The following is an 11,309-nucleotide window of genomic DNA, read 5'->3' as shown; positions in this document are numbered from 1 at the left end:
AACTTCTTCCTGAAGGTTCTACCAGTAGCAGGTTCTGGAAGGAGACTGCAAGAATGGGAGGAAAGAGAAGGGACATGCTCCTTCCTGGGCTGGGTTCTAGTTTTGGTTTGGTGTTTGGTAATGGTTTCGGGGAGGTTGTTCTGTTTTGCTATACCTGTAAATGTCACCTGAGCACTACTTCTTTACCTGGCAACAGTCGCTGGTTCTAAAAGCAGTTGGTTCTGGTTTCCTGTTTTTTCCCTATTCCCAGAATGAGCCTCATGGAGCTCCCAGAGATATCAGCACTGCTGGTCAATATCCCCTCCTCAGAGGAGTGAGTTTCACCTCTGCATTACTCACTTGTAATCCAGTAAGAATGTTCTGGGTCAACAGGTGGCCTTCCATGGTCGTTTGGGTACTCAGGCTCCCTGTGATTCAGTCACCACTAGGCCCCTGGGTCCTATGCAGGATCCTTAGTGTCTGTACTACAGATTGGAAGTTGAAGAGAGGAGAATTGTGTAGGAGGTTTTTATAGGCTGGGACAGCAAGTGATGAACCTCGTTTGTGCCATATCCCAATAGCTCATCTCACTGGGAGGAAGACTGGGAACTGTCGTCTGGCTGTGGCTTCTGATCAAAGTGCAGCAATCACTGCCACACAACATCCTTCCTCTGCTAGAGTGTTCAACTGTCCATTCCTAAAGCAGAGTTAACAGTAGTGGTGAGGTTTTCTGTTGGCAAAGTAAAAGGTTAATTTCCCCCCAAGACCTCAGCACTCAGTAGGTTCACGAAAACCAAAAGGCTGAGAACATTCCACCCTAATACAGCTGGCCTCAGATGCCTTCTTTGTGCTCATATAAATGACAGCCCAGATGTGTTTATGCTCATTTCCAAGTTATAATCTCTTTTCTTCTGAACACAGTGAGGCATAAAGCTCCCGTCCCATTATTATATGGAAAACCTATAATCATATGTCATCCATGATTCCTAACATCAGGATTGTAATTATTCTCTAGTTAACTCACATATTTGAGGCTCCAAATGAGTGCTGAAAGTGGGGCAGTATTATCCAAGTTCCTTGGCCTCCCTAGAAGAAATTTCCTATTTACAGAATAATAATAGTACAGTTTAGAATAATTTCTTAGCTGATTTTGATACTATACTCATCTTTGACTTTCATTAAACTTGCTTTCCAGATAGTTGTTTAAGTTCATATATTTGTACATGGCTCTTTTATTAATATTTGCAAACTATGAAATAGTTTGCAAAAATCTTCATTTATCCATAAATTACTGTGTAATCCATATAAAGTACAGGTCACTGAAAAGGTACAGATTACTTGAACTTTCGAAAGCAGTGCTGATTATGAGACCCACTAAATATCTTAGGATAGCTAAGATATTTGCCTGCAAAATAAAAACAAGTTTAGCATTCAGTGCTAATTCTACAAAAATAATAATAATAATTGAACCAGGAGTTTTCAGGGTGAATAGGCAGAACCCTCATAATGAGGGTAGGAAGAATTTTTAGAACCCAAATCAGGACTGTGGGAGGTAAAGATGCATTTAATAGTCTTTCTCTCTCTCTTTATATTCATAACAAAACCATTTAAAAGGAAAAACATCATACCAGCAGGGTTTTTAAAAAAAGACAATTACTGTTTTCCTTTTTCCGTAACTCTTGCAAATCCAGAAGGAGCTAGATTATGTCTGACTACGGCAAGAATATATTCAGTTCGAACTGCCTTGTGAACACTAAAACCAATGCTTTAGAAACCTCCTCCTGTTCCTTTTTCTTCCTCTCTTACTCAATGACACCAACAACCAACCAGTCCCTGGAGCTAGAAAACGTAGAATCATTCTTGGCAGCCTCCTGTGTGTTGATTCTTTATACATTATCTATCTTTGCGTGCATAGTATTGCATTGTATATATTTATTATACTTTTCTTTCCAGCTACTTAAACAGAGGAGCCATTGCTTAATTTTTTTTTTTTTTTTGTATTTCTAGTGCTTAGCACAGCACAAGTACAACGTAAGCACTAAATAACAGCATTTGAAATTCTTTCTTTATCCTAGCTCTTTATCTTGAATCACTGAGCCCTGCCAATATTTTATCTAAAATGTCTCTTGAATCCATCCTCTACCTCAACATTCAGAACCCATTTGGACTATCTGGAATATTCGATCAACTGTTCTGCCTCTAGGTTCAACCCTCCTCCATATTAATCTTCCATGCAGGTGCCATGTTATCTTTCTAAACAGTTACCCTTTTGTCTAAAACCTTCCATAGCTCCCTAATGTCTGGAATAGGGTTCAAATTTCTTGGCATGATTCTCAGCACAGCCTACCTGCCCAAGTTTATCTCCAGAAAGTTGCACCTGTGTGTTCTAAGCTCTAACCCTATCAAACAACATTTTTTAATCAAGAAATAAGTTAACCATGGTCCCCGTCATTTGTTTTTTCTCCTTCCATTTAGAGCATTTCTACTCTTCTCAGACCATCCATCAAGATCTAGATTAAATGTCATTTTTTCTATGAACACAAATTCCCCAGACAACTTAAAACACATTGCTTATATATTCTTCTCCTCCACTAAATTCTGTGCCCCTTAAGGTAGGAACCATGTCTAAATTATTTTTACACACCTATTACCCAATTCAGTTTCTGACACATCAACATCCAGAAATCTTTGTTGAGAATAATTGCCAACCAGTACCTAGGATGTTTAGTATTCTGAAATATTAATTGGTACCTTCACTGCTATGAAGGCTAGCTTTCTGTTCTTCAGGACTAATCCCTAAATATGTTATTTTAGTCTAATCTGGAAACTCTCCAGCACCTCTGATCAAAGTCATAGGCATGAAAACCTCCCTTTTTAAGGAGGAAGAAAAAGCAAATTTACTTCTTTGGGAAAAAAAAAAAACTGCTGATATTATCAATCAAAGAAAAATTAAATTAAATTAGTCCTTCTTGATGATAATGATAATCGTACCTTGACATAATTTCTAAACCACTCCCATATACATTCTCTTACTTGTTAAAACATCAACGTAGCTGGATACAGTCATGCCTTAGAGGGAGTTGGTTGGAGTTAAGGATCTGACTTTGGCATCAGGATGGTGGGGGTTCCTCCATATGCAAAATAATGGCCTTGGGAACATTACTCAACCTCCTTAAGCCTCCTTAAACCCACGTTTTCACACTAGTAAAAATAAGAATAATAATAGTAGAAATAATTATTGAAAGTTTCTTACATGCAAATACTTTTCTAAATAGTTTTCATGTAATTCATTTAATCTTAACAAAAAGTAAAGAAAGTGCCATGAACTGCCTTTAATGAAGAGATGGAGGCACAGCTAGCAAATGGTAGGGCCAGGATGGGGACCTGTACTCCTAACCACTGTGTAAACCACATTAGAGATTTTTATAAGTATTAAATGAGATCAAGAACATGCAGCCTTCAGCATAAAGGCTGAAATGGAGTGAGTCTTTAATAAACACTGACTGTTATTAGTCCCATTATTATTATATAGGAGAACAATGGCAGTCACTCAGCTGAACTATAATAAAATCAAATTACCTACCTACACCAGATACCTAAATAGAATTGTCCACTTTTCTACAGCCTCAGAAAGCAAACAAAGAGAAAATCAAGTGGCAGCAAACTGAGTATAGTTATGAAGGCATTTTATGAGTAGCAGATGCTTCAGATAATGGGCAGCAGTGTTGTGGCAGAAGGCAGACATTTTTTGGAAGGTACACATCACTTGCATGTAGTTGTCCTACTCCCACTATGAGGATGGCTCATTTTTCACCTTAATAATTGACCCAACTCTATGGAAAAGCAAAAAGCGCCTTAGATTTGGTTTTACTGTGGACATAAATCACATGGTAATCCTGTCTGTGTCCACATGGGAGCCAGCATGGTTCAAAACAAAACCGTCCAAACCCTGCCCCCTCCACTCTGTACCCCAAGGACCCATAGAGGAGACTCCCTCTTCAAATTACACTGCCTTCCATGTTTTATCATCTGACCTATTTTCTTCCCTCCAGACCACATGGATTTATCATTTTGCTAAAACAAATAACAGCAACTGTCACTGAAAATAGGAGATTGACTACTAATTGAATAGATATGTGTTACGATAGGTACCTTATATGTCAAGCAAAGATCTCTGCTGAGGGAAGCCATCCAATAGAACTTTCTGTGATGGTGTTCTACATCTTCACTGTCTAATATGGTAGCCACTAGCCATGTGCATATTAAGCTTTTGAAATATACTTACTCAAACTGAGAAAATACATTTTTAATTTTATTTAACTTTAGCCACAGATAGCTATTGACTACCTTATTGGACAGCACATCTCTATAGACCATCATCTACTTCTTTTATTAATAATTAGTGCAAAATGGTTACTCAGTGTTTGAGACTTGACCTCCCAAGACAACCAAGAAAGCAAACTCAAAGGATGCTGGTCCTCTGACGGTAAGATAACCTACAGAACTACACTCCCTAACCAGATGTCTCTGAAATCTGCTTCTGGAAGGACTGGAAGGCTAACCTTCAAATTGGTCATAGGCCACTTAATCACTATTCAGTTGAAGTACATGAAACAATTACTTCTATGAGTTCTAAGTAAAGATGGGCTGCTGACATTTAAGCAGCAGGGAAAAAAATTAGAATTGACTGCTATAATCACAGCAAGTACTGAAAGAATAAATTAAAAATCAAGTATCACCCAAATAAAAGCAGAATAATTTATCTCTATTTTTCTCTTACAGAAACATCTCATTTAGGCTGGGAACTGGAGAGATTTGCTTTTCTATAAAAATGGATTTGTTAAGGTACAAGGGAAAGTGGCAAGCTTTGCAAGGCCTGTAAGGGGCAAATGCCAAGCCTTTGTGAGGATGCAAGTGTGGGCAAAGAATGTGGGGCTTGGATCTTGAGAGCAATAGAAAGCTATTGAAATATTTTGAGGCAGGGAGAAGACATGACCAGTTTGGGATTTCACAAAGATGCCTGTGACTGCCATGTGAAAAAACTTTTGGAGTGAGGCCAGAGGACTGATAGCAGGAAGGCCAGAGAGGAGTGGGAAGATTCAAGAGATACTTAGGGCAAAATTGACTGGGATTCATGATTGGATAAAGGGTGAGGGAATGGCAGATAAAGAGCAAGAGCTTCCTAGTTTTTATAGCTGAATGGAGCAAGTTCTAATCCTTGAGAAAAACACACCAGAAAGAACCAATCTCACGCAGAAAGGAGGAAAGAATGAGTTTCACTATGGACACTTATGTTTGAAATCTATGACAAAAACAGCAAGGATAAGAAGTAAACAATTGGACATGTGAGTCTAGAGTTCAAAGAAGTGGTTTCGTCTATACTACTGATTCCATTTTTTTTAATGGTAGAGTGGTAGATTGTGTCACTTTTAATGGTAGATGGAATGTGTCACTTTTCCACCCATTAAAGGTGATGCCCAGAAGTAGCATAAGTAGAGCAAAGAGGACTTCTCCATATTTGTATAGGTCTCAGCTTTCTCCTCACAAAACTTGAGGCTGCCCATCCCCTCCAGAAAAAACTGCAGTCACCACATATTTTGGGAACACTATGGTCTGTGGTCTTGTTCTCACTACTAAAAGACATCTACTTTGGCCATACTTGCCAAGCCTTTTTTCTGCTTTTTAGGCTGTGATGGTCTTAAAATTTCAGCACTTCCTGACTTTTGAGGCCCTCCACTATCGCCACATCCTCAATCCACAGCCACATGATCCCTGAGCCCAGAAGGTACAATTAGCCTGAGGCCTGGGATCACACAGCCCAATGTCCACAGGGGCCACACTTAAACTGAGCCACTGCCCAGCTCCATCCTGCTGTTGTCATGCAGAAATACCCAGTATTCCTGGAGTTTATAAAAGAAACTGAAAACGTAGAAGGGTAGGATGGGGGCCAAAAAAATATAAAACCTCTCTACTCTTAAATGTTTAGTTCAAATCTTTTTGTTTGTTTGTCTGTTTGTTTTTTATTATTATTATTATTATTATTTTTAGTTCAAATCATTTTTTAAAACCACCTGGGACAAACAAAACTATATATTGGGTACAAGGTACACTGCTCAGGTGACAGATGCACGAAAATGTCAAACCACCACTAAATAACTGAGTCATGTAACCAAAAACTACCTGTTGCCCAAAAACTAATGAAATAAAATGTTTTAAAAACACTCTCGCAGACTCCACTTGGACCCAGGGCCGTCAGTGTTCGACTTTTGGTCTCACCAGCGCACATGCACAACATTCATATTTACATTCATTCATTCATTCTCCTTAATTGACCCTCCTTCCTACCAAATCCAAATGCATCCTCAGAATCCGTCTCAACACAATCCTCCAGGGAGATAATAATCCAAATATTCAGAGCTACATATGAGTTGAAACTTATTTGCCATGTCTATTCTCCTTTGCAGGAACATGTGAACACCACAAAGTTTTCCAAATACAATCCTCCTTTCTTTCTTTAAAAAAAAAAAAAAACTGCCTTGAAACACACACACAAATGACAGAATCCTTTTGGTGTCTGCTTCTATTGGCACATATTTCGTTATGAGTCTATAAGCTATTCCTATTTCCTTTGCACCTTGTCTCTGCTCAGCGACCTCTTAAATGCCACTGTAGTTCAGTTAAATCAACATCTTTTTCTGTTCACTCTTGGCCTTCACTTCTCCACTTTTTTTTTTTTGAAATGTCAACACCATTTTCCTATACCTTGTCCTGATTAAAAGTAAGAAAAACCTAGATGTTTTTCTTTGCCTGATTCTCTAATGTGACGATAACTGATGAAAATGACTTTTCATACACTGACCTCAGAACTCAAGGGCAGTAGGGAGGAATCTGCAAGTTCCTGGACTTCTCTCTGCAAAGTGACTTGCTTTGTATTCACCTGAGTTTAAATGAATTGAAGAAAGAGTTCCCATTCATTCCAATTAGTGAAAAAGCAATCATTTTCCCGTGTAAAATTAAAGCTTTAGCAGGCACCTTTCCTTGAGAAGGCATGAAGCTGAACACTTATTTTAAGCCAAACAAGAGCATTAAGAAGATGTATTCCTTTAGAGCACTACTCCGTCAGGGGCCTTGAATGACAGTTATTGGCTTTTTAGCCAAAGTAAAAGATCTTTTTGCTATTGTCTTTATGGATCACTATTTAAAAAAAAAAACCAGCAGTTAGTCGATTATCAAGTTTTCTTTGGTGGGGGCAGAGGGAGGAAGAATTTCAGTCTCATGCCGTGCATAGCAGGTGCATTCATTTGCTTGGGCTGACCTAACAAAGTCCCACAGACTGGATGGCTTAAATAACAGAAGCTCATTTGCTCACAATGCTGGAGGCTAGAAGTCTGAGATTAAGGTGTGGTCTGGGTCAATTTCTTCTTAGGCCTCTGTCCTTGCCTTGTAGATGAGCATCTTCACAAGGTCTTTCTCTATGCACACCTGTGTCCTAACCTGTTCTTATAAAGTCAACAGTCATCATAGATTAAGGCCCACCCTAATGACCTCACTTAATTTAGTTACCTCTTTATAGATCCTGTCCTTAGATACAGTAACATTTAGCGGCGCTGGGAGTTAGGACTTCAACATATAATTTTAGGAGGAGACAATTCGACCCATCACAGGGGCCTTGAGCATAACTTATGTTGGAGTGTGAGTTTTAGTGAGAAGTAACAGAAACTAATTCATGCCAGTAAGAACAAAAAATGAGTAATAATAGTCATGAATACAAGAAAGAAGGAAAATGCTCTAAGGCAGAAAATGATCCTGCTTCAGAAAGGGACAGGAACTAAAAAAACTCTTAAGCTACATTTCCTCTCCCCACTGCTTCCTCTGCAAATAGGCTTACTCTCCCTCTACAAGTATGCTTTCCCTTTTCCTTATTCCATAAGATAGAAGATGGTCCCCACTCTTTCAAGCTTACATAGAACAGGTCCTGCCATTTATCCAGACAGACTGGAAAGACTTCAGTCCTGATTTCCAGGGGACAGAATCAGATTGTCCCAGCCTGGGTTAAGTGTTCACCCTGATTAAATCAGTTACAACCATGGCAATATTGGCTATTTTAAACCTGGCTGTTTTGGGCTAATCTTTGTGAATTGGGATGATTCATATGGAAAAGATAGATATCCATGATCACTGACCTGTAAGTAAGCTAAACGCTCTAAAACTTGTCACTATGTGGATAAAAATATTTTTTTCTGCATGTCCCATTCTTGTCAGATCTCAGCACCTATTTCTTCTGCTAACTAGCTTAGCTAGATATTTCTCTTCTTGAAGCATAGACAATAGGTAACTATAGCAACTGGTTGTACAGGTAATTGCTATAAAACATTGCCCAGGGGTTAGAAAGCCATGGAGACACTGATCCCTACATTCGACTGAGGCATTAGTTCACAGCTAAGGTGAGTTTCTTGTCTCCAGAACAATCAATGTTTTACCTTTAAAAATAAAGAAAAGTGTGTGCACCACAATTCTGCCTGAAAGCTCTGGCATTGAAGTGGGCCCAGGAGATGCAATTTCAAACAAGACTCACCTTTTCATCTTCCAGGTCCGTGACTTGGTTAGGTCTCAGTTGCCTCTAATCTTCTCCTTTGTCTTTGTGGCTTCAGCTGTCCAGCATTTCCAGGGGCAGGCTAATGAGGAAAGACACAGGTTCAATAACATCACCTTTAGATCTAGTAAGACAGTATTCCCTCAAATGCAATCAGTTCATCCCCAGAGGTCCAGCCAGCATCCTAGGCATCCTGGATTTATTCAGTTCTTGTTGATTTCCTCCTTGTCCATTTACTGTCACCTGGAATCTACAGACACAAAGCAATATCCTTTCTTCTCCTTCTCTGTTTTAAACCAAACATAGCATTAGAGTGACTTACTTTAGAATGGCTAAGAAACAGACATCATCCAGGGATTTATGGGCTCATGTCTTCCCTTGCCAAGAGAGTCTGGGAGACAGACAGCTCAGTGATTCAGCACGTGTACCAGGAGCTAGGCTACCTGGGCTGAAAGTCCAGCTCAGTCACTTCTAGCTCTACCTTCAGCATGCTATTAACCTCTCTGAGCTTCAGTTTCCTCATAGAGTTTCTATGATGATTAAATGAGATAATATACATAAAATCCTTAGAACTGTGTAATTTATTGTTATTTTGGGATTTTAATTTCATTTTATTTTCAAGAGCTGGAGTGCAGTGGCATGATCCCAGCTCACTGCAACCTCCGCCTTCCAAGTTCAAGTAATTTTCTTGCCTCAGCCTCCCGAGTAGCTGGCATTACAGGTGTGTGCCACCACACTCAGCCAATTTTTGTATTTGGAGTAGTGACAGGGTTTCGCCATGTTGGCCAGGACAATCTCAAACCCCTGACCACAAGTGATCTGCTCACCTCAGCCTCTCAAAGTGCTGGGATTGCAGGTGTGAGCCACTGCACCCAATTTATTATTATTTTGGTTGCTATAGCCATAATATAAAATCTTACCTGAAGAACCACCAAGGATTGGACTATGGCAAAATGTAGGGATATTCCTCTCCTCTTACTATTCAAGGCCGTCCTGCCTCCTTTAATGGCATTCTCCTACTATTCAAGCACTTGGGATCCTCATGCAAATTTCCCTGACCAGCAGGCACCCAGATCTCACTCCTATGGTAACAGCACTCTCTAGGTCTTGTCTTTTACCCTTCCCTTACCCTCATTTCCCATTCTGTCTTCTCATCGCAAGGTCAATGTCCAGTCCTTATCGCCAATGCATGCTGTCATCAACAGTAGGAGTAAAAAAGAAGACAGAACTCCTCAGAATCGCTAAATGACCAAAGGTAATGCCAAAGTTAAATAATTAGATTGATCCCTGAGGCAACACTAGGACCTAGTGTGAGCTCCAAAACTCGGAAGACACAGTGCCTTCCCACAGTGCAATAGGCCAGCCTTGCAGCTCAAAGTGGTTGCTTTTTCAACTGAGCATCTGCCTCGTCATTGGTCTTCCAGCCTTCCATTGGCCTCACTTCAATCCACCTTTGAGACTGCCATAATCTTTCTGAAACTCAAAATCTAATCATGTCACTTCTCTACACCAGACACTTAATGCAATGTCCTAAATGCCTCCTGCCATGCCTGTCCTTCACACATGCCTGAGTGACAACACACCATACCAGTTTGTACTTATTTGTTTACTTATTGCCCCTTCCATAGATTATGAACTTCTGGAGATCAAGGATTCTATCTACTCATCTTTGTATTCCCACTATCCAAGAGAATAGAAATTATACTTCAATGCTAAGTGGCATGGTTCCAAATCAAATTATCAAAATATTATAGGAGTTTAGAGATGAGAAAACAATCTAGAACACTTAATACAATCCCTTTATTTACACAAATTTCTCTCTGAGAAAAATAGCCCCAATGTCTTCTGCTCACTGTTTTATGAGTCTTTTCTACTTTTTATGCCATAACACCCCTACCACCCCCATCCATAGCCACCTACACAATTGGTCATGCCAGTTATACTAAGCATCTCCTAAAGCTGTCCTTTACATTCTAGACTCACTACAACTATCTGAGTCCAGGTCCCCTTACTCTCACCTGGACATTGAGATTAGCATCCCTTTTGGGTCACATCACAAATTCTTTCTCCAATCTACTGTCCATGGTGCTAAGGCAGGTGGGGAGGGATTGCCTGGGGAGAAATGCCAAATGTGGGTGAAGGGGAGAAAGCAAACAAAACACACTGCCATGTGTGTACCTATGCAACTGTATTGCATGCTCTGCACATGTACCCCAAAACCTAAAATGCAATAAAAAAAAAGAAAGAATAAAAGATAAAAAAAAAATTTAATAGCTCACAAACCACATTCTCTCCCAGACAAAATATTTGAAGGATCCCTATTGCCCAACAGATATGTTTTTAAAATTCCCACATGTCCCAGGAGCTCCCTTTGGCTCCTACCTCTTTTTCAGTCTCATTTCCTACCACTCCACTTACCCATCAGCCTACACTTTAGCCACAGAAAACCACAGGCCATTGGTATACTGCTCCAGGGTTTCTGCGTAGTGAGTTGTTTCTTCTCAGTGAAACATCTCATCATCCACCCCTTAAGCAGTTAACCTGGTTAACTTCTACCCATTTTTCAAGACCCAACTTAGCAGACAACTCCTTCAGAAACCTTCTATGATTCCCTTCAGAAATAATCCATTGAACCTTTGCGTCTATTCACTTAACACAGTATATATGACAAAGTACTCTAAATATTGCCAGTCTATCCCTCACTTTACTGTAATCTCTTTGAGGTCAGGAGACATTT

General features: G+C 39.7%; 1 protein-coding gene across 1 annotated transcript in view; it reads right to left on the bottom strand.

Moving 5' to 3' along the window:
• Nucleotides 1-11,309, bottom strand: part of IFTAP (intraflagellar transport associated protein) — a 253,244-nt gene that overhangs the window by 136,484 nt on the left and 105,451 nt on the right. Inside the window, exon 6 of the transcript XR_004730616.3 lies at nt 8,555-8,654. The gene's annotated coding sequence lies outside the window, so the exon portion shown is untranslated. The remainder of the gene's footprint in view (nt 1-8,554; nt 8,655-11,309) is intronic.

Source organism: Callithrix jacchus, chromosome 10 (genome assembly GCF_049354715.1).
Source record: "Callithrix jacchus isolate 240 chromosome 10, calJac240_pri, whole genome shotgun sequence".
NCBI classification, from domain to species: Eukaryota; Metazoa; Chordata; class Mammalia; order Primates; family Cebidae; genus Callithrix; species Callithrix jacchus.
Note: the sequence above shows the minus strand (reverse complement) of the source record. Positions and strands in the feature narration are given on the sequence as shown.